At 45.6% G+C, this 22295-nt stretch overlaps 2 long non-coding RNA genes across 2 annotated transcripts; one reads left to right on the top strand and one right to left on the bottom strand.

Moving 5' to 3' along the window:
* Positions 1–1857: 1857 nt before the first annotated feature.
* Positions 1858–22201, top strand: LOC144160880 (uncharacterized). The gene is made up of 5 exons (XR_013320419.1): positions 1858–4035; positions 4846–4897; positions 12347–12508; positions 18528–18620; positions 22044–22201. It is a non-coding gene; the product is annotated as an uncharacterized LOC144160880 (long non-coding RNA).
* Positions 6691–8491, bottom strand: LOC144160947 (uncharacterized). The gene is made up of 2 exons (XR_013320453.1): positions 8155–8491; positions 6691–6754 (listed from the first exon to the last, which is right to left on the bottom strand). It is a non-coding gene; the product is annotated as an uncharacterized LOC144160947 (long non-coding RNA).
* Positions 22202–22295: the final 94 nt, after the last annotated feature.

The raw sequence follows: 22295 nt of genomic DNA, 5'->3' as shown, positions 1-22295 counted from the left end.
TCGACCGAGTCACCCAGGCAGCACGGAAAGTCCGTTTCTTGACCGGCCAACCTATGGCTGTTCTCCGGTATGCTCGGCAAGAGGCAACGAATTGGCTGCCGTTGATAATAAAATGGACGGTACGAATCCGGCTGCCGTCACCTCGGAACGTTTTCGGCAGCCAATGCTCATATGTTGGTCGCCTTTCACTGGTTTGCCGTAACCACGGTTTCTCCCCGGCGCGGGTTGCTTATAAATTCTCTGGTAAGTCACCCGCCGCCGAGGAACGGCGCTTGCTCCCGCAACATTGATCACAAGACGTGCGGCAAGCTTGCGGCTGCCGAGTACTCTTTCTTTGAAAGCCGGTCATCAAAAGATGAGCAGCACGTACCCGTCTTCCGAGCGGCCAACCTCTTTTCGCCTGCCGGAATATAAAAGATGAACGGCTATTATGCCGTAGCCGAGTACTCGTTTTTCCTATGGCAGTTAATGTTCAAAAGTTCACAAGAAAACGTCTGGCTCCCGATCGCATTAATCCGGAACCAAATATTCACGCTCCTGCTCTTCGAAAGGTGAACGGCTGATGTCTGTCACAGGTCTAGCACCGCCCCTGCCCAATCACCGGAATTCCGAAGGTAATGCGTGGGCCAGCGCTTAGCCACCGAACACAGTGTGCTGTATATACATATACACTCATGGACAAATGAATGAAAACCCGAAAATATTAAACGGAACGCTCTAGAGGAAAGAATATGGGTAGTGAATGCGAAATAATGGCTCGCTAGTGGTATATTTTGAAAGACACATTTTCAATCTTTGTTACTGTTATATAGCGGCGCGATTATTACACTTGCATGGAAAGAAATCGCGCTACTTGTGTGTTCCGGTTCATATTTTCGTGTTCGCGTTTCATTTGTCCATTATACGTTTTAGGCCATTCTTTAGACTTTAAACCAAAAATAAATGACACTTTTTTGGACTAAAGAAGTGCGCGTAAAACAACTCGTGCTGAGCCTGCATAGACACTGACCGCATTGGTACAGACGCTGACCTCATTGGTATTGCAATTTTTGATACAAGTTAAAAACGTAAGCTTTGTGACGAACCGCGACGCTTAGGAGGTTAAGGATCAATGCTGCGGGCGCACAACGCATATTACCTAGAGTAAAAAAGACCACCCTTTTGGCGGTCTCTTGGCATTCTTTTTTCCTTGGTACGTCAAAATCAATGTACGCAGAACGTTAGTCAGCAAGTTTTCTAGCTCGTACAAGCGACTTAATACTACTATGCGGAAATATGTATTCTATAGAATCTGTATTTTGGAGCATTCATCGCGATAGCAGTAATTACGTGCAACTGGCCCATGTCGTGCCATCAAGCAACCCTTTTTATTGGCCGTCTGTGTTGATGGAAAGAAGCAAAAATCGTATGCGCTATTGAACGAGCTCCAGGCTTTAGCACCTAAGTAGACGTAGTATATTCCAGTCACTATAGTAGCAGTCAGGAAATGCACTAACATGGGCCCGAACAGCGGCGAAAGCTCGTGGCTTCCTCGACTGAGAAAAGGCCAGCAGCAATGTGCAAACAAATGTGCCGCTCGGCGGACGCTAAACATGACAGCAGATCTATGTACCGATAAGACCTCCCACTAAAAATGCCGAAATTAAGGTTTGAGATAACGTTTTTTTTTTTTTTTTTCACGCGTCAAGAAAACGAGGATTTCACCAGCCGAAGCCATGATAGCAGTCTAAATATGAAGGCAACGGTTCATTAATTAGACCACGTAGACATCCTAAATTTTAGTTCCCTCATTGTTTCTGTGGAAGGCGAAGTGGTCCCAATCTTATCTTTACAACCCCTTAGACGTGACCGGTAAGAACGGTACATAATTTAAGCGTATTTTGTTATAGTCCTGAAAAAAAAAATAAACCGGTGCGTAAATTTCTGTGATTGGTTGATTTATTATTATGTGGCTTAACGCGCTGACGCTATAGATACGCAAGCGACGAGGCGCGCTGTAGTGGAGGGCTCCGGATTAATTTCGGTCACCTGGGGTTCTTCAACGTGCGCCGAAATCTCGAACACACGGGCGTTTTCGTTTTTGGCCTCCATCATAAGTATAGTTGTATGACGGCGTCAGCAATGCAGTTTCAACCTTTCAGAAGAGCTAGCTCTTTATCTTTGATTTCTAATACTTTTGATTGACAGCATATAACTTTGTTTATACAAAACTAGCTTTAACCAAAGGTAATTGTTTAGAGGAACTCGTTCGTTTGGGGGTCTATTACCTAATATGCGCAATTACGGGGTGAGTAAGCTGTCACGCACACACAAAAAGCCACAGCTAGCCGCCGCTGCAGCTACAACTGCCAACCGACCACTACAGAAATGACCCCGCCTGGGCTCCTCGAATGCTGCATGGACCAGTTCCAGTTACTTCAGCATGACCTACGGAAACGTGAGGAAGCCTCAACATCGCTTTCGCCAACGACTACCTGCATGCCACTCTTGTAGTGTTCGTTAGGACATTGAATCTGCACTGTGTGCTGAAACTCAGCGTTAGCATAGGCTCACAGCACTCGACTGCGTCTGCGACAAGGGCTGCGAAGGCCTTGCCTTTCTTTGTGACCGCGCTTTGAGAAAATTCTGTGAACGTTTGCACTGTGTGCGCGTTTGTGCGTCTTTCAGATTTGCGTTTCTAGAGTACTGATAGTGTATGTGTGCGTTTTTCTGTGCTGGTGTATTCATTCCTTGTCATTTTCATTCATCAAGCCATCTTGTTTCCAGGCTGACTTCTCCGTATCATGAAGGTATTCCTCCCTCCCAGTTTTCCTCGCAGAAGTTACGAAGAAAACACCCTACAAAAAAAGAAATGCTAGTGAATCCTGTCGAGTACAGTAAACACTCACATAAACGCTGTACCTTTTACGAGAAGTTATAGATTTACCAACCAAGTGGTTGAAAAAGCGTAAGGCGAGCGACACCTGCGACAAAGATTTCCCTCGGTAATGATTACGCACCCTGAAGTCTCAGATCACACCTTCAAATGATTGATGCAACATCACGATCTGCAAATGCGCCAGCCGAATGATTCAGGACTCCCGTGCAAGCCTGCTCTGAAGCAGGCCGAACGCCAAATTTTGTCCGAGCTGAAAAGCACTGTAAGGCACACGTGAATTTTTATTTGTCTGGTTATGACCGAGACAAGTCCACGAGACCGCGTACGGCGCAGGGAATCAGAGCCAGAGATAGCGGCAGCTAAGACAAGTCCGAGGTAAAATAAATAGCTAAGACAGGTGAAATGGAACATGCCGTCACCCCGATTCAAAGACTTTTACTCGCCATCATCATCCCCGTTCAAGGTTTTTTCAGGGCGCTGCCATGCGCCAAAAATACAGCCTGATTGGCTTACATCTTCTGGCCAAAACTGGCAGCCAATCGGAAAAGACCGGGAGCAAGAAGGCAGCGATCGGGAAAGTTGCAGTCAGGAGCCTATTAAAACTGAAATACTTGTGAACACAAAAAGCAATAATAATTTGGAATGAATGATTCCTTAAAGATTGACAAATTTCGCAATGTTGTGTGATCACTTTGCATGAAAATACAAAGAGGGAACTCTGCTCTTGTGTTCGGCGCTGCAGTCGCTGCCGATCAGGATTCTATTTAAACTGAAATACTTTTGAACACCAAAAGCAATGACAATTTTGACTAAATGATTCTTTGAAGATTGAAAAATTTGGCAACGTTGTATGATCACTTTGAATTAAAATATAGAGTCGTAACTCTGCTCATGTATTTGGCCGTTTCGGCGCTGCGGTCGTTTGCGATGTAATATTTCCATCAACAAGTGCTGGCGGCGCGTTCGACCGTGGTTGCGCGTTGTCCGTGTTGTTATTCATGTTTTTTGTGCGATATACCGTCGTAAAATGTGTTCGCCCTTTGTGGATAAAGCCTGCTTGCCACGTTGGAAACACGTGCGGTTAAGGATAAGCTGAAATACAGCGGCAAACGATCGAAGAACGGCGGCGTTTTCCTGTGCCCGGACAAAGAAGTTCGGTAAGTTCTTTTTTGCTGGACCTTTTCTAGCGCGGTTAAGGTTCGGTGACAGAAACGTGTTATTGGCTTGATTTCTCGTTTCCGCGTCAGTCTCACGCTGTGGTTTATGCAAGCTAAATGCAATTTGCTGGCGCTGCTCGATATGTCTAGCGTTGCTGACGGACAGGTGGTGTGCGCAGCGGAGGGCCTTAGGAAGTTTGAAATAATTGCCGGTGCTTTTGATAACATCGTGAGGAATCGATGTGTTTTGTTTCGTATGCGATTTTTATCGCATTAGGTCTATTTCTATATGCGGCCGTGCGGTTTCACCGCGCTTATGTTTTATTTCGATAGCTGTGCCACTTTGAAGAAAGCAAAATACAATGTGCGACTGCTTAACTTATCGGACGTAAAACCCCTTGAGAAAAATGAAAACCGGAAATAGTTTGAAAATCTTAACTTGGCAATAAAAGTGTTTTATATTTTTTTTATCGTCTTGTTACTGGCTGAAAACCTTTCCTGACCCTTCTTCGCGTTCTCTTTCTTTGTAAACTATTTGTTTTCTTCAAACAGTTTGTAGTTCAGGAGCACCTAGGCGGAGTATATTTCACATTGCTGTAAACGCTATCTACGCTTACATAGCATTGGTTTTAAGCACCTTTCATCAATTCTGTGGTTAGGTCTTTTGACATAACTGTCTTGATAATAAAACAATCATTGAGTTAGTGTTCTTACTTCTCGGAATGTGTAGTGTACTGTGAGCTTTTAACTTTGGCAGGTAACGACGTTTGTGCTTATGTAACTTTTCTTTGCAACCTTTTCATTTAAAAGTGGCTGGAGCTTCAGGACGGGGGCTTTCTGGCAAGATGAAAAGCAATAACAGGTACGTACTGCATTTATGTGACCGATATAGGAACCCAGAAATAGAAACTGGACCTATAAGTATGCGTTTGAGTGATGTGGGGCCTTTACAGCAGGAATAGACCCTATGCAAAATGCGCACCGCCATCTCACGTCGACTCCGGTAACTAGGTCCGCCATTTTGGTACGGTCGTTTGAAACCGAAACCAATTAGCGAAACATAGAAGGCGCCGGGCATTGACCGCTCTTGGTGATGGACTACAATGCCGGAGCATTGCTTCGTGCCGCAGAGCACGCAATGCAGAATTACCGGTTCAAATGGAGAAAAGGTACGTGAAGTTCCACGCTTTTGAACGAACTTTGTGACGCGAACTGTACCGGCGCGAGCAACCTTTGTGAAACGCTGGGCGCGGTGCGCTTGGAGCGAATATTTGTCGTTGGTTCGCTAAGCGCGGGGTTCCGTAGTCGCTGTCCGTATGAAAAATACAGCTGCGTTGGAGTTCTCTTGTCCAGCCTTTGTATTCTAAATGAAGCCTGAGCGTGCGCCGCCTATTCACGCGACTGACAGCGGCGCTCGACCGGGAAAACAGTACCACACGTTGCCAAAATTAGGCTGTTTCTTTACTCGTCCCTGTGGCTATGCGCCCGCTTCATTTCATTTTTAAATGGTACCGCTTAGCCCCTACACGGGCCTTTATCTTACCTAGGGCTGTAAACAAACTTTTCTTGCCGCACTACGCCGTCGAAAATTTCCTCTGTGGCGGGCGCGCACGGTATGGGAGTGTGTTGTTGGTTTCTTTACGTTGCATTTAGCCGTGTGTCGTTGCAGAAGTGGCGAACGCTGTTTTATGATGATCTAATGGTGGAAAATTCGAGCTTTTGCACTTGGTTCCCGATTTTCCGGGCTGAAAGGTTTGTTGTTACGTCAAGTTAACTTGGTGCCCATTGTCATTCCAGCAACGATGTATTTACTGTCGAATATTTTGCGACTAAAATACACACTCACTCCTCTAGTTTGTCACTCGCCGCATGCATGCCTCCGACGTAATGATAGTGTCCATTGATGTAGGTAGCTGAGACAATTTTCAAGTTTTATTCAAAAAGAAAACGGCCACAGTTGCATCAGGCTGCCGCGCATCAGCTTGAGAGCTTTTGCGTTTTTTGTATCCACAGTGAAAATCCCAGTAAATTAAACTACTTCGCTGATTTATAGCGCGTGCAGTATAGCAAACTGTGGATATAAATGGAACAAAAAGAAGCATTCGCGCACCCCTGCATGTCGCGGTCTAGTAAACGCGACGTTGCCCAGCCTCTGCTGCGTGCTCCTGAATGCTTGCTGGTAGCTCATAGGTGACCCTTCAGGTGCCATGGCAGTCCTTGTTTCTGTCACTGGCGGGGGGGGGGGGGGGGGGGGAGAAGGAGGAGGAGCGGGAGGCCAGCACAACTGGGGCAAAAAACTCATTCCCAAGGCTACCACGTTTTCTCCCAAGCGCCTGCACGGCACTTCCTGTACTCGACGTGCATCGAACAGACGCATTGGCGAGGGAAGGGAGGGGCCATTTTATCGCGGGCTTCTCCAGTGAATGTTTTGGACACTCGCTGGCTTGATGCCGTGCTGTCTCGGACGTCCCCACTGTTGTGGCAGCTCAGTGCACGCAAGCTTTGGTGGCGCCTCTTAAAACCTTCGGCTAGCAAGAGGGCGAGTAGGTGCACAGCAGCCAGGATGTGACTCCATGCTACACTGCAACCCGCCGGGCAATCGCACGCTGCCTCCCCAATCGCCCCACTGTCCGTCTCAAAGGTGAGGCACACAACTTAGGGCCGGCAACTTTTCTTCTGGGAGCGAAAGCAGCTGCTGAGCACATGGATGAGGCCCAACCTGCAAGAACAGAGAGAGTATAAGTAAATAACACTCAGTGAAGAACAGGACTAGTCCGCTACAGTTTATGGTAAAGAGCAGAAAGAAGTGTCCGCAAGGAACAGACTCAAAATGACCAGATTTTGTCTTCATTAACATTGTTGCAAGGGCAATAATCTACACCTGAAACAGCAATGATGTCAAAATTGTTTGTCAAGTTCGAGCGTGCAAGTATCTCTGCATGCTTTGTTAATGCATTTTTCAAGAGAAGGAAGTTTAACATTTAAAAACCTCAGCGTGGGTAATGATACCAGTACCCGCATAATCGTGTTCGTCATAACTTAAGCAAGCAATAATATGATTATCTGGAACTCACTTCCAGAATCTTTCGAGATAAACAGGTAAACATTCGGGCTATACCGATGACCCATCGAATTAAAAAAAATCTTCTAGTTCAGTGAGTTCGAGCTAACGAGGTTTTACTGTATTATCTATTCGTGCACACCAAAAACATGCGCTTTAAAACAAACACAACCACCCCACCGCCAAAAAAGGAGAAGACAGACACACAAACAGATTTTTGCGCAGAGCATGCGCAATAAATAATGAAAACACACAAAAAATACAAAGAAAAAAATTTCCCCGAGGGGGAGAATGTGAAAGTGCGAATGCACGGTTTTCGGCCCGCTTGCGGCGCTTGCGCTCGGCCCCCGCAGCCCACCGCCTCGCCGCCTTCTCTTCCATCTCTTCCATCGGGTTTGTAGTATCACGTGTACACCACGCAGTTATGAAGCCGCTATAACGCCGCTGAGTCGCCAACGCACGCCGCTGACGACGTAGCTTGAATGCGTTAAAGATATAAGGCGCGTTCTGACACCGATATCAGCGTCGCGTCCGTGGCTTATTCGGTAGAGCGTCGGGCTGCGGCCCGCAAAGTCCTCGGATCGAAACCTGGCGCCGGATGCTGTTTCTTTCCTAAATATAGAGGAGCACTGCGGACGCCAACGCCGCCGGCGGTGGATGGTTTGGGGTCGCCTATATTCGCACTTAAAAAAGAAAATTCAATTCGCACTTAAAAAAGAAAATTCAAGGCATATGTGCGCTTTTGTAGTTGACTTCGCCGCAAAGCACGATTGCTTTGCGGCAAACGCGCGGGCGGACGACCGTCACGGAAAACGGCCGCAACCTTTCCGTTAACATCTTCGCCAAAAATCATCCCGTAAATTCGATGTACAGCATTTGAAAATACCTAATCCACCCACTAGCGGTATGGTCTGGCGATTGTCGCTTTCCTCTTTCAGAGTTACTGCAACAGGGTCGCCGCTGCGCATTTGCATGGTAAACAACGGTGAACAAAGTGCCATACAAATGCTCATACCGGTTAACTCGCGTCAAGTAAAAACAAAGAAGGATTTACTTACTGCGAGTCGCACGTGTTTGTCCGCACCGATGAAGGCGAGCAATGCGCCTCGGTGGCTAGGCGGCATGCCCTGCTCCGCTGCCGCTCGGATGGGTCTTTGGCACGGCACCCCGAGTAGTACGAGTCTTCGGACACAGTCGGCAGCGCAGACAAGTCCTTCGTCCACAATCCGCGGTCGGGAGCCGGAAAACGCCGTCCAGTTTGAGCCATACCGCGTTACCGTCACCTGCTCTTCCACAGTAAACAATACGAGACTTCCCGATCGGCGCCCGTACCAATATGGCCGACGGTCTCGTTTACATCAGTGTTGCTAGATCACCAAGCAATTTCGCATAGGGTCTATTATGCCCACCTAACTTGTGGGAGTTGTTTATCCTTGCATTACCACAGGAATAATAGTAGTAGGTAGCCCTTTCAGCGGTAGGATGCTCTGCATGTTTAGGACAGTTGAATTATGTTGAATGTTGCTTTTTATACGTGCAGAAAGTGAATTCCTGTTTTATATTTCTTTTGCACATGATGTAGTGCCTGTGCAAACCAGGTTTTCTGGGTGAAGAGTCCTTCAACATCTGCTTGAGGCTGGGCAGCTGTTATGTCATAATGCTAGTAATGTGAGTAAGCACAAGGTCTTGCAGGTGCAGTCCCAGTGCCGCAAGAAGTAATTGGAATGCTGGAGCTGGGGCCAAACTCGGGTCTGTGTAGCTGCACCAGCGGTAACTGACAGCAGCATATGATATACGCATGCATATCGGCCACAATATCCCCTCTATACCTATGGACCCTTCTGTATTACCGTGTCACTGAGCATTATGCATTGGATGTTGGATGCCGCGCCAGTGGAGTGATGGTGCTCTCAGCAGACACTTCTGGCAGCATAGCCTGTATGCTTCCAGTGAATGTGAGCTAGTCAAGCTGAATCTCTTGCAGATACAGGAAGGCACTGTTCTTTTCTGTGAATACAGACTCCTGACATCCTTTGGCACTATCTATGCACTGAATTTACATGGTTTTTTTTTGTCAGTGGTCAGCTAATCAGCCGGCTGTTTTGCGATGGGTTAAGCAAAATAAAAAAGAACAGTGGGGAGGTTATGCTGAGTGTGCGTGCAAGGTCCGGAAGTTATTTGTGAACTTGAGTTGTAAGTTGATCTGTCAATTGAATTTCTTTCCCTTTTGCATTCAAGCTCACCCACCCCTTTCTCTGAAATAAGATCATGTCTATGCTACTGAGCTGCACTGTTGGTGGCACCTGGAGTGAGGCATCTTTATGCTTCATTTCTTTATGTCGACTGCATACTGTGACTGCTCAAAATGCTGTAAGCACAGTGCTTACATTTATGCGCACAGGCTCAGTTGTGTGAGTTCAAATTCATTTCAACCAAATAACCTGCCGCGGTGGCTCAGTGGCAAGGCGTTGCGCTGCTGAGCACGAGGTCGCGGGTTCGATTCCCGGCCGCGGCGGCCGCTTTTCTGGTGGAGGCGAAAAGCAAAAATGCCTGTGTGTATGAGATTTCAGCGCACGTTAAAGATCCTCAGGTGGTCGAAATTAATCCGGAGCCTTCCACTACGGTGCGCCTCATCGCCTGCGTTGCGTCGGCGCGTTAAGCCCTACAATCAATCAATCATTTCAACCAAATAGATTTTTGTCGAAGCAAAACGAACCGTTGGGCTTTCTTTGCCATATTTTGTTTATTCTTGCTCATTAATCAAAAATATATATTTTTTTCATCTATATAAAATGGCTTTCGTGCCTCTAAATGTGTGCAGACAAAAGTTAACATGCTGGGTTCTGTTTTTAAATGAGGCATAGCCACATGCTACTCAAGATCATGAGTTCGCTTTCTCGAATCATAAGAATTGACAATTTAGGTTCTTTCGGGCCAGTAAAGTGACCGCACATGTTGATGGGGTGGTAATTCTGGCGAGGCATCAACCGCTTGGTCATCATATTGAACATATATTTGGCTAGATAGTGTGCGAAGGATGTGAAAAAAACAAATTGTACCAAAACAATGTAAATTAAGTGCAGTCAAAAGTTTGGTTCTTTGCACTATAGGGTAATGTTAGTACCTAAGCAGCATTTACTGTATTCGCAAGTTTGAGACACTGACAGCATAATGCACTCGCAGCTAGGCTCAGTGGCTAAGGTGTGGGGCTGAGCCCATATATGCAGGTTTGATCTTGGCCGCGGTGGCTGCTTTTCTGATGGAGGCGAAAAGCGAAAACACCCTTGTCTCGAGATTCAGCATAAGTTAAAGTTTCCCAGGTGCTCAAAATTAATCTTGAGCCCTCCACTACTGCACGCCTCATAGCCCATGTGCAGCTTCAGCGTGTTAAACCCTGCAGTCAGTCAATCCGACGGCGTAACGTAATCACGTGATTTTTATCAGAGCCTTTTGGTGGGATGAGGGGGCAAACGTTGATAGCCCTGGCAAATAAAATGCATCAATGGTACAAATGGGTAAATGATGATGATGGTGATTGATTGATTGTGAGGTTTAACGCGTTGACGCAACGCCGGCGATAAGGCGCGCCGTAGTGGAGGGCTCCGGATTAATTTTGGCCACCTGGGGATCTTTAACGTGCGCCGAAATCTCGTACACGCACGCGTTTTTGCTTTTCGCCTCCATCAGAAAAGCGGCCGCAGCAGCCGGGAATCGAACCCGCAACCTCGTGCTCAGCAGCGCAATGCCTTAGCCACTTAGCCACTGCGGCAGGTACGGATGGGTAGGTTTACCTAAAGTAGCCCATGCTGGCTTGTGCTCCTGCATGGTCTACTATAGGTAGATATTGAGGCAGCAAGGCAGTGCTCCCTAATGATTTGGCCGCAACCCCCCTGTGTACCAAGCAGGGGTACCTGAAACAGTCCATCATTTTTTGATACCTCAAAAGCTTCTCTCATTCATGATCGGGCACAAATAAGATTTCATTTCGTTGTTGCTTATAGCCTTGCTCTTCTGATCAAGATCGGTCTAAAAAAAGCACAGAGAACATATTGTATGCTAATTTTGAATTTTGCCCTTCCAATAATAATGCCAAAGACAACCCCGTACCGTGTTTACTGAATTGTAATGTGACCACGATTGTAGCGTGAGGGGTGACTTCATCGCATCCAGAAAGAAAAATTAAAACCACTAAAGTAACTCAAGGGGTAACTTTCTGTCGTGCCAAAAAAAAAAAAAGAACAGCCGCCAAAGTACTCACGTGAGGCCAGTGGAATTATGAAAAAGCACATTTATTTTTCAAACACTTGGGCTAGGCGCCCATCTTTGACACTTATAACTTCGCAGGAAGCCAATCTGTCGAGCGATATCACTTGTTTTGAGCTGTATCAGCTCAACACTGACGGCCAAAAGGCGGTTACACTGTTTGGTGACGAAATCAGCAACACCCTTTTGTAATTCGACGTGGCAGCTGTAGCAAGGCCCTCGGAAACTTTTTGGGCAGGGTTCGCATGTAAAAAGGCGCTCCCGCAGTAGCTGCCATCCACAGACGGTCGATGTTTACTCTTCGGGGAGCTGCCGAATTCCCGATTTCTCGAGCCATTGAAATAGCATGGGTCATACTGAGTGCAACACGTTGCTGTAACAAGGGGAGCTGAAGCGGTGTTGAAACACTTGAGGGCAATGAAAGTTACCTATGCCTTAATACGAAAGTACGGCGCGAAAACAAAGGAAAAAAGTTGCGCACGCTCTCAACCACCACAGAAAAAAAGCAAGGAAACGGAAAAAGTCGATCTTAGCTTGTAGTGGACCCGAATAACTCTGACACATCTTGCTGACATAGATTGCGAAATGGTCAAAACTGTAGCCATTGATGACAATTGGGTGCATCATTGCAATTTTAGGCAACTTCAGTTGCAGTATTAGATTGTAACGCGAGGGTTGACTTCAGGTTGCAAAAAGAAAACGTGTTATAATCGACTAAATACAGTAACATTCGTATTTGTATTTAACTATTTAAATTCAATTTAAGAAATGCATATTTGTTCACCTCCTCTATTGTTTTGATTGTTCAGCATACTTGATCATGACAGCATCATGTGACGTTTTCAGACTGCCTAGAGATGAATGAACTCATGTTGCTCATGGCAATTTGCTGAAGCACTGATTGAAATTTTGAAAAACTAGGGAAATTTTGATGCATCAGTTTGGTAGGCGCCCTGACTATAGACCACAGTTTTCCAACCTTCTCAGGGTGGCGCCATTTGCCCTGGATTGGTGTGGAGCTGTGCCGGCATTTCCCGGGGGACAGCGGGAGCAGCCACGGCCCCAGCCACGGCCCCAGCCACATGCCACCAGCCGCATTGGACTGCGTATCGTGTGGCTGATTCGGACACCTAATCTGATTTGAAATTGGTAAGTTCATATTCAACAGTTTGCAACCCACAGTTTACAGTGCAGTAGAAAGTGGGTTAAAGGCGAGTGAAAGCTAGTTGCATGCGAGGATTGCGTATGCTGTATACAGGCTGCAAATGGACCATGCTGTGCGTGGTTCTCACCGAAATCGCGGTTTGTGGAGCTATATTTCTCTGTGCCACACTTTTTCCAGTCAATTGCTGCACCCGACTCCTATACCCTACGAATTAGCTGTGCGTCTCACCGTCCCCGCAGAGCTGAGCTGTAGCACTAGAAAAGGGTTGATTTTTGTTTGTTTCTCGTCTATAAAATGAACACTGCTAACCTGTAGGGAACAGAAATTAGCGATAGATAATGGGATTGGAATCAATAACTGGGCTCTAAAAACAGCGTGCGACAGCGCGTATTGTTGCAAAGGTGCTACATTCAAATATGTTCAATTGGGCGTGATAATCTATTTGCGGAAGCACTCAGAGACCCCCAAAATCTTAGTTTTGGTTTTTAATGCAAAACGATCTTGTGTTTGTTATTTTTTTATGTACTCAACAACTGTGCAGTGACGCTAAAACAAGCAGCCTTTGCACATTTTCACCCAAGGCATGCCGACCTGCATGCTGGAGGAAAAAAAAAGTCTGAAAAATGTGGGTACAGCTGTTATATTCAAGAGGACTGCCATGACAAAATATACCACTCAGAGGCCATGAATCTGATAAGACAATATGCGACACGGTGCATTTGCAGCCTGTGCACAGCATGGGCAAACCCGCCGTGCAGTTAGTTCTCGCTCACCATGAGTGCGCTCTAGTGCACTGTTAAGCTGTAGGTTGCTGACTCGTTGAATAAAATTGTACTTGCCAAAACCTTGGTGCTGAGACAAATCGTCTGGAATGCAATTGAGTAAGCACTGTTTGATGGTAATGGCACTATCTAACCTCACCGGTGCTTTATTTTTAGAAAGTTCATAGCATTATCAAAAACCGTGAAAGATGCAGCTTGTCGCACAAGTTCACGATGTCTGCTCTGAAATCGAGTCTGCGCTTAAAAACTTCCTTACTTGGGGGCAGCTGGGTGAAACAAATTATAATCATACAAAGAACTAAATATTGCCAATGTAAATTCAACAGAAATTCGTCTTTATTGTCTTTTAAGCAGCATTTATTTATGCTTCCTCAGAAACTTCACTGCAGCAACCAAGCACAAGTTCAGAAGTTCTTGTACTGTATAGACAAGGCTTGCTCAGTTTTTTTAGTATCCTGTGCAAGTTTCTAACCTCTGTTGTTGGCTAGAAGCTTACTGTGTTAATAACCGTGGAAAAGAACAAGCTGAAAATGTTCCTGTCAATGCTGCGGCACTAGCTCAAGAGGCAGCGGCTTTTTTGCCATTCACTATGCCGATGTGGAAAAAGCCATGTGTGCATTTCTCCTGGCAGGTCCCTGGAGACAGGGGTGCCTGAAGTAATGAATCAGTGCTGAGGTAAATAACGTTAAGCAATTATCACAATACGGACCTCAATGAAGAGCTTCTAAGATGTCGACGTAGGTATCGGTTTGTAAAGGTCCAGTTAAGATAGTAGGAAATTGTAGTGCATTTTCTTGCACGAAACGAAAAAAGTATTTTTAGATGTGATGACATTTCTCAGAAGATTTTGCTCTAGGAGTTTGTAGGCATTTTGCTTGCACACGGTGGTGCGTGCATGCTTCCCAGCTTTGGGCTAGTGCATGGGCCGCCGCTATCCTGTGAGCACCGCAGCAAAGACGTGAATATTGCTGACTTTTTTTTTTCCCATTGCGAACACAGTACACTGCTAACCTTTGAATGGAGGTTGCAAACCTTCCTTAGAAAGCTAATATAAAAAAAGAAACATTCGAGGAAGCCGTTTCTGCAGTACAAATAAACCACTGTTTTGAAAGCAGTAAAGATGATGCTGAGTGAAACACTGCGGCAAATAGTTTGTTCTTCGCGAAGCAGTATTTCTGGTAGAGAAGTTCAGAATGCTGCCTGGCTGTAATTTTAGAGCAGTCGTGGTTATTAAGAAAGAAGCCGTGGTTTTCTACAGTGCTGTGAACCTCTGATAAATAAGTCGTCAGTGAGCTTGGAAAGTGCTGTACGGCTAAACAGTGAGTAGTGAAATGCATTCACGCATTTTTTTTTTTTGCAGAAAATAGTTTTTCTACCTTTAGTTGTAAGACAGCCGCTGGTGGCTTTAGTGAGCAACTACTGATGCCCCCTCCTCACCCCCCCTCCCCCCTACACACACATACGCACCTTTTTTGGCATCTATCTTTGTCAACTACGACTGCACGCTGCAATTTCTGTGGCTGCAAAGCTCGTGCGAGCGTAGTGAGTTTGTCCCCTGCCATTTCCGTGGCCTCAACAATATTGGGGCAGCAAAGTTTTACAATCTAGGCAACTGACCATTCATAGCCGTAGTGCAAAAAAATTGGGCCTGTTTGTTTCTTATTGCGTGTGATTTTTTTTTTTTTTTTGAGGTTCAACACTGTGAGGACACCTATGCGCAGAATTTTGCGGCGTGTGCTTCTTGCAATATCCTCGCTTTATTACACAAGACTAAAGAGGAAATGCGGTACTATGCCGTAATTGAGACAACTGAAATAAAGCCAACGGTATATAGGCTGTAAAAAGTGCAATAATTGAAGTACGAGGTCCAGGTTTTGTATTTTCATGATAGAAGCATTCCTTTCCCGTCATTCGCACAAACATTTTTACTCAGTGGCTGCTATGAGGCTTTTTGATCTTAGTGGTTATTCGAATAAATGCTAATGTACTGCAGCACGGCTGAGATGCACTGCTTTAATTTGATAAAGGTATACGTGGGGAAATGTAGTATGATGCTTAATAATGACAGAACTGTATCAATAAGTGTTCTCAAAATACGTATTTCATGGGCTTTGTTTTTCCAAATGAGAGATTGAAATGGCCTATTTTAACACACACTTCAGTTGGTTATGTAATGAGTAAAACTTGCCTGCTAGTTTCCCACAGTGGACTGGGACACTTATACCCTAGTTACACTGGCACAGTTACCCCACTAACCATGGTTAATGCAAACTGAGCTCGGCCACCACAGTTCGGTTACGCTAACCGCAGTTGCCGCTGCCGCAGTGTTCAAAAATCGCACAAGTCAGTTTGCACACAAGTGGCGGCGCATCAGCTTAGGCGAAAAAAATCACCTGGCGTTCGCAGAAGACGAAGGCCTCAAATAGCGGGAGCCCCCGAAGCTGCCCCCAAGAGGAGCTTGTGCTCTTTGCGTCGCTCTCGCAGTTGGCACGACCACGCGTGAGCAGCAGCTCGTTTCCGGGTCCACCCGATCAACTATGAGAAATGCCTAAATTTGTAAATTCCGCTGATCGTTTGCCAAAAAAAATAGACAAAGCAGGCAATCGTGAAGCGTTTTCAGCACTCGGAAACAATCTGTGCGCACGTCGGCCGTTCCTGCAAACATGCCGGCGCGTCTGTCCGCACGGCACTGAAAGCGGCTCGAGCCAGCCCAGACCACGGCAGCAACAGCTTGTCCCCTCTTCGAAATCAATCTGATCGCGGAGAAGTTCCACATGCGACAAAGTGGATATTATAAAGGTTAAAAATTGTGCTATGTTGTAATTCGCAGTTGTAGAGATAGCGCCAGTCAAATATCGACCGCGATCCTAAGTTTTCAACACCAAACCGACCCGAGAACAAGCCGGTCGCGAGCTGCTGGGGAAGCCCCTTTTTCGGCGTGCACGAGTGCGTCGCGTTTGGGTCTGAAGCAACTGTTTAACGATATTTTTTGTCTACACTGCTTCGCCTTTGGTTTTTATCGTGAGGTTAAAAGTTTGTTACTTTATTTTTGTTACGCTCACAACCAAGTGACCGCTGTCGACACACTTGGAATTTCGCATGTAACAGCCAAAACCGCAGTTTGCGATAACCGCAGTTAAAATTTAGTAACCACCGTTAAACGTAACTACAGTTACTTCCGCCATGTAACTAGGGTATTAATCTCGATTAAGGTATGGTGTGGGGACAACCAAAATATTTGAATATTAAAACAGTTGTGTTGACGTTTTGCCAGAATAGCTCCATGTCAAAATTAACAATATTTTCTAATGATAACATGAAGGACAAACAGCTGCAATGCAGTTGCATACGGAGAGCAGCATAAAATGAAAGAAAGCTGTTTTGCAAATGGTAGGATGTTGCACCATTCTTTGGATGGGGCTTCAACTGCATGGCAGCTTTTAAAGTTGAAAGAATTTTCAGCAAATCATGTAAATCATGCCTGGCATTCCCTTAGAACTCCCTGAGGGTTCAGGTGAGCTTCAGTTGCCTGCTTCTACTCAGAGTCAGCACCTAAAGCAAGAACGAACACCATGACTATATCATTTTGCACTTAAAACATTGATAAGCTCCGCGAGGTTGTTTGATCAGCGATTTCAAAGATTTGGTTTCATAACAATGGTGTGGAATCTAGTTTGCTGACTGCCCATTTTTTTGCTGCTGCCTTCCAGTGTGTCACAGGGCCCTTGCCACATTATAGTGTGTGGAATAGTGAAAACTTCAATCTGCCCCTTAAAGGAGTGCTGGCACAAAATTTCAAAGCACAGATGACTACATAAAAAGCTTTCTTTTTAAATAGAGATACCCCTCAGGAAGGTTAACCTTTAAGTGTTCGGAAGAACATATTCTAAGTTAATTTTAATATGTGCATGCTCGAAAAAGTTAAGGATGGATTTCCTTTCGACATCGACATCAGTGTGATGCCATGTGTGCCTCTCCCCAAACTGCCTATGTCAGGGCTCCCATGACGTATCCAAGGTGGCCTACTCTGCCTGATCCTTCTGAGAAAACACGGATCCTTCAGTGATGGCGCCAGTGTTTTTTTTCTATTCAACACAATTGTCGAGAGACATGAGCCCAGTCTTAAAAAAAAAAGTCTGCTGTTGTCTTGGGTGAAAAGCAAGGAAATGCCCAAAACAGGCAACACAAAAGACACAGAAATAAGTAGAAACAACAGCCCTTGTGTTTTTCCTCATTTCTTTGTCTGATGTATCTCGCCCATTTTGCAGTCTCGTCTTTTTCAACTTAGAATCAAGTTGGCCTAGCCTCAACCCTAGCAAGTCTTCATGGGCCCTTCTTTGAAATTATGAAGGGTTTAATGGGTTTGTATGCTTGCGTGATGCATACAAAGGAGAGATCTTACTTATTTTCATTCACTTCGAATTGAACAAGCAGTGACAGGTTAAAAATTTGCAACTTTTGCTGAATAGCAGGGGTCAGCAAGCTTTTCAGGCGGAGAGCTGGGTTTAATGCAATGGACACGGAGGGGGCCGGGGGGCACATTGGTTGGAAGGGGAGGGGTGCTTTGCAGGCAAATAAATTTTTGGGAGGAAATTGAAAGCAGTGTACAAAACTAGAATAGCAATCCTTATCATGTTTATTTCCAGCACGAATGTCACGAGCTTTCATGCCAGTTGAGGTCAAAACTGCCATGTCGGCCTTCAGGTAGAAAGTGACAGAGGAGAAGGGGTCTACCATTGTGCCGGGGGCCACATAATACTGCCCCATGGGCTGCGGGTTGCCAACCCCTGATTTATAGCATTTTCGTATATCGTCTGAACATGAAGCACTGGACAACCTAAGGTTGTCAGTTCTAGATGCCTTCATTTGTGACAGGGATGGGTGGCATCTATGGAAACTTTCTGGGCGTTGTGAACAACTCAAGGCAGGTTTTCGTGGGAAGATTGACAAGCATGCTCTCATTATGTTGCAACACTTGTGAGAGGGAACCCCTGTGTCAGAGGACCTGTTTACAGTCTACTTTCCTGGTGCTAACAAATTCCAAAGTTTTTATGGCTGCTGCAAAGATCTTAAGAAAGAATTGTTTTTACAATTTAGTAACAGTTTGTGACCTCGCTCAAGCATTCAAAATGCTTGCCCGGTTTTCTATTCGTTTTGGTTGCTTGTCCATTTTTCATTTTCAAAGTACCGTATATTATGTGTGGTCTTGTTTTTTTTGCAGTGCCTGGCATGAGCTCCTTACTACTGATCCTGCCACAAACGCTGTGGATGAGAGTGGGCGAAATATGTGCATCACTGCTGCTAATCTCACAAGGTTTGTGGGATTTCTGCATCTTAAAATCGAGAAAATTGACATGCAGTTTATTAGGCTTTAGACAATACCTGCTGTTAATAGTTACTGGTGGGTTCTTTAGCATAGCCATGAAGCACAGTGTGATTGCTTTGTGTTTTAGGTTATTTCATCCCTTCTTTCAAGCTTAGGAAGACGTGTTTGGTGAGTTGGTGCATCTTAACGATACTTGAACTTGGCGCGAAATATTGACAATCACAGAAAGTAGCTGGTGAAAACAGGCAATGACTAGCAACTAACTTTTAGGCAGCGTAAGAAACTTTTAGGCAGCGTAAGAACACATCATTGCAGGCCAAAGTTACGTGGCTCCACTTGCATGCAGAAAAAAATTGTGATAAGGAAAGTTCACAGCCTAATAAATACGCTCTTTCATATGAAGACCCGTTGAAAAGTCACTGACACAATCGCATCTGTTCTTTCCTATGTGGTAAGCTTCCTGTATCTCCCTTCCTCATGTATCACTGCACCTGGACAATTTTCACTTGCTTTTTAAGAGCGTCATGCATGCGCTTGCAGAGCTATGGATGGGGTTATGCCCACTTGTGCAGTTCTCAACTGAGAGCTTATGTTCATGTTCACGCAATCGCACGTTCACACACCTTCCAGTGTGCCCAATGCAGACCTTTCCACATGAAAGAGGTATATCATAAGCAATGTCCCTACACAGCAACTTGCGTAGGCATTGGTGGGCTTTTTCTCACACCCTTGCCTATCAAAGGGACCCGTAGCACTTTCCCTCGACTACTCGGAATGTATTTTGGGGTAAAGTCTATGGTCCCAGCAATCACCTCCCACAAGAACCATGAAAATATGTTCGCTGTGATGGAAGGTACGTGCGATGCAAGATCGCACATAATCATTCCCTCAACTCATTGCGCAGGGTGCTCTTTAAACCTTTTATTAGGGCAACGCCCCAATTGCCTATATAAGACATTTTGTAGGAAAGTGGAATTTTTCTATCACTTATGATTAAAATTCAATCGCTAGTCTGTCAAATCTCATTTTGTCTGCTTCCTTTTTTTGTGTGTAGGTTTGTCCCTCGTGAATTTCTCGAGCACATTTCTTTCAGGTACTTTTTGGGCACTACATCTGTTCTTGGTGTCGTGCAGAGATAGATGCAAAAAAAATTGCCAAGATCTGTGTAGAAATAAAAAATTAGTTTAATTTTGAATTTAAAAATACATGCAAATAGAGCACTGCCCTCTTCTCGAAAACCGGAAATCCGCTGCTCACTTTCTCACTGGCCCCGATGTCATATGGCGGGACAAATGAGGGCGGCAAAAAATACATCCTGGAAGTTTTAAGCCCATGGTGGCCTGACCTGGGAAGCTCCTTTCTGTGCTTCTTGACGCTGTCGTTCGGTGGAACCGTGCCGGAAAGTAGGAGAGGACAAGCAGCCACACGAGACCTGCAAAGTGACGTGCCTGCCGCTGCGTCAATGGGTGTTGCTATGCCTATTTGTCTGAACTCTGTACCATCTTTACCTCTCTTTAATTTAGTGTGAAGCCATGTTCAGCGCTGCCTTGCTATTGAGGTTTCATGTGAACATCACTTGTGGGTTTAAAGAAAGGTTAAAGAAACAGCTGCATATTCTGGTAAAAAAAACCTTATAGAACGCTCACAGCAAAAAAAAAAAAATCCGCGGGATTAGAACCACTGACTTGCAAAACAGTACTTCAGATTTTTACCTCTCGACCATATACACAAGCTGTGAGGCTTGCAAAAATTGAGCACAGAGCTATATAGTCAACAAATATTGCCAGGTGTGTGTTTCTTGTCATGTTTGAGAAATTCTGGCAGTTAGAATGCTTGTGTCTCACGCACCAATCTTGCAGACAACCCCCATCTTGTTAATACTAGAAGCAATCTAGCTAGAGCTTCCATATTTACCTCATGACAAGCATCACGCGATCGCAATCTCTCCGACGCAAGCAAAGGTAGCGAAGTACAGAATGTGCCACACATAATTATATCTGTCTCCAAGGGATAATAGCTTGCCAACAGAAACAGTTTGGTTCAATTTGTCTCAAGGCAGCCAATCACTGCTAGAGAAAAATAATGTGGCTGTTTTTCAGTGAATGAAACAGCCTTTCCCAGTGCTAAAACATGTCCCCAGACATAGAGACGGACTGATAACCTGGAAGCTGCCGTCAACTTTTGCTACGCTCCCTGACCACGCCTCCTCTACCATCGATGCCAATATCTGCCGTGAATAGACATCAGCATACGGCGCGCGAATGAACGAGTTCGCGTGTATTTCGGCGACGCGCGCTGACACCAGGCGATGTCAACAGTGGTGCATCGTAACACGCCATGGAAAGGCACACGTGCTCGAAGCGGAGCCATAGTGCGGCTCTCTGTTACTGTCTCTATAGATCTTTGTATTCTTTGAGCCCACGGTTAAGCTTTTATGCTTACTTTAAAGAAAACAAGCAGTAAGGCAACATTTAGGCTCGTTTGGTCAAAATAATGGCATATACACACTTTCAAGCTGAGCCAACTGTAGGGCCAACTGCTCTTTGTCGTCATATCCGGAGGCCTCAAGTGTGACATTGCCAGTACTGCATGTGCTTGTATTTTTAGACTAAAAATAGAATAACTTTCTCATATCTGCGCCGCTTTGATCAGTCTTTTCGCGCATGTAGAAGTTTTTTCATAGAATGTGGACTTCAAAAACATTATGAACAAAATTGTGGCGTGGCTTTGCTATTGCAAACAGCGGTGACCAGTGGAGCTGAGGGGAAGCCTCAGAAAATGGCACACCTTCTTAGTCTACCTCGACAACGCCGTAGTATTTGCCCGGAACTGCGACGAGCAACTTAAACATGAGCGCGGCCCGACAAAGCGCATTCCGAGAGGGAAACGAATGTCCCGGGGTTTTTCATCCCGGCGGACTCGCCATCGAAGTAGTCTGCTGCTGGAAACAAGGTGCAGACCCGCGAAAACGATCTGGAGGCGAGAAAAGGCGTGGCTTTGCTGTCGCAAACAGCCTCGCGAAAGTTATGCGCGGAATGCTGGTGTCATTGCTAACGTCATACCATGTGTGCTCGGCAAGGCTAAACCTTTTGCACGAGGACCCTTGTACGTGCACCGGTCCTCGTCTCCTCCCTCCTTTCCCTCGCAAACTCGGCTGCCGGACTGTGTGCTGTAGCGCCCTGCTAACATCCCTCCGAGGAGCACAAGCTTGACAGCTCTGCTGTTAAAAAGAAAAGGCCAGAGCTCTGTGCCGTGCCATAACCAAAAGGCAGCAGAACTGATTGTGTTTTCTACGACAACAAATTGTTTGCTTTCTCATGTGCTCACGTTAAAGGTATGCTTTTACGTCATATGTTCAGCCTCGATGCATTCAACTTACAAGTGTATTTCTAATTTCCTTTCTCCTGTTAGGCCCAGTACTTTAGCCACATCGGTGGCTACGACTTCAAGGCGGCTGCCCGCACGGTGTTGGGCATGGTGATTGGGCAGCCAGTGGCATTGTCCTGCAGCTGGGGAGTGTCCAAGGGGGCGAAAGAGGCCTTCTGCGAGCTAGACAACATTGTCTCTTGTTCTTGGTAAGCTGCCCTGATTTTATTTTATGCATGAGGAATTCATTATATTATTTTCAGGGGCTACTAGCTGCGTCACTTTCTTGGTCCGTGG

The sequence above is a fragment of the Haemaphysalis longicornis genome, unplaced genomic scaffold (assembly GCF_048455015.1).
Source record: "Haemaphysalis longicornis isolate Haplotype H1 unplaced genomic scaffold, Haemaphysalis longicornis Haplotype H1 scaffold_11, whole genome shotgun sequence".
Classification (NCBI taxonomy): Eukaryota; Metazoa; Arthropoda; class Arachnida; order Ixodida; family Ixodidae; genus Haemaphysalis; species Haemaphysalis longicornis.
Note: the sequence above shows the minus strand (reverse complement) of the source record. Positions and strands in the feature narration are given on the sequence as shown.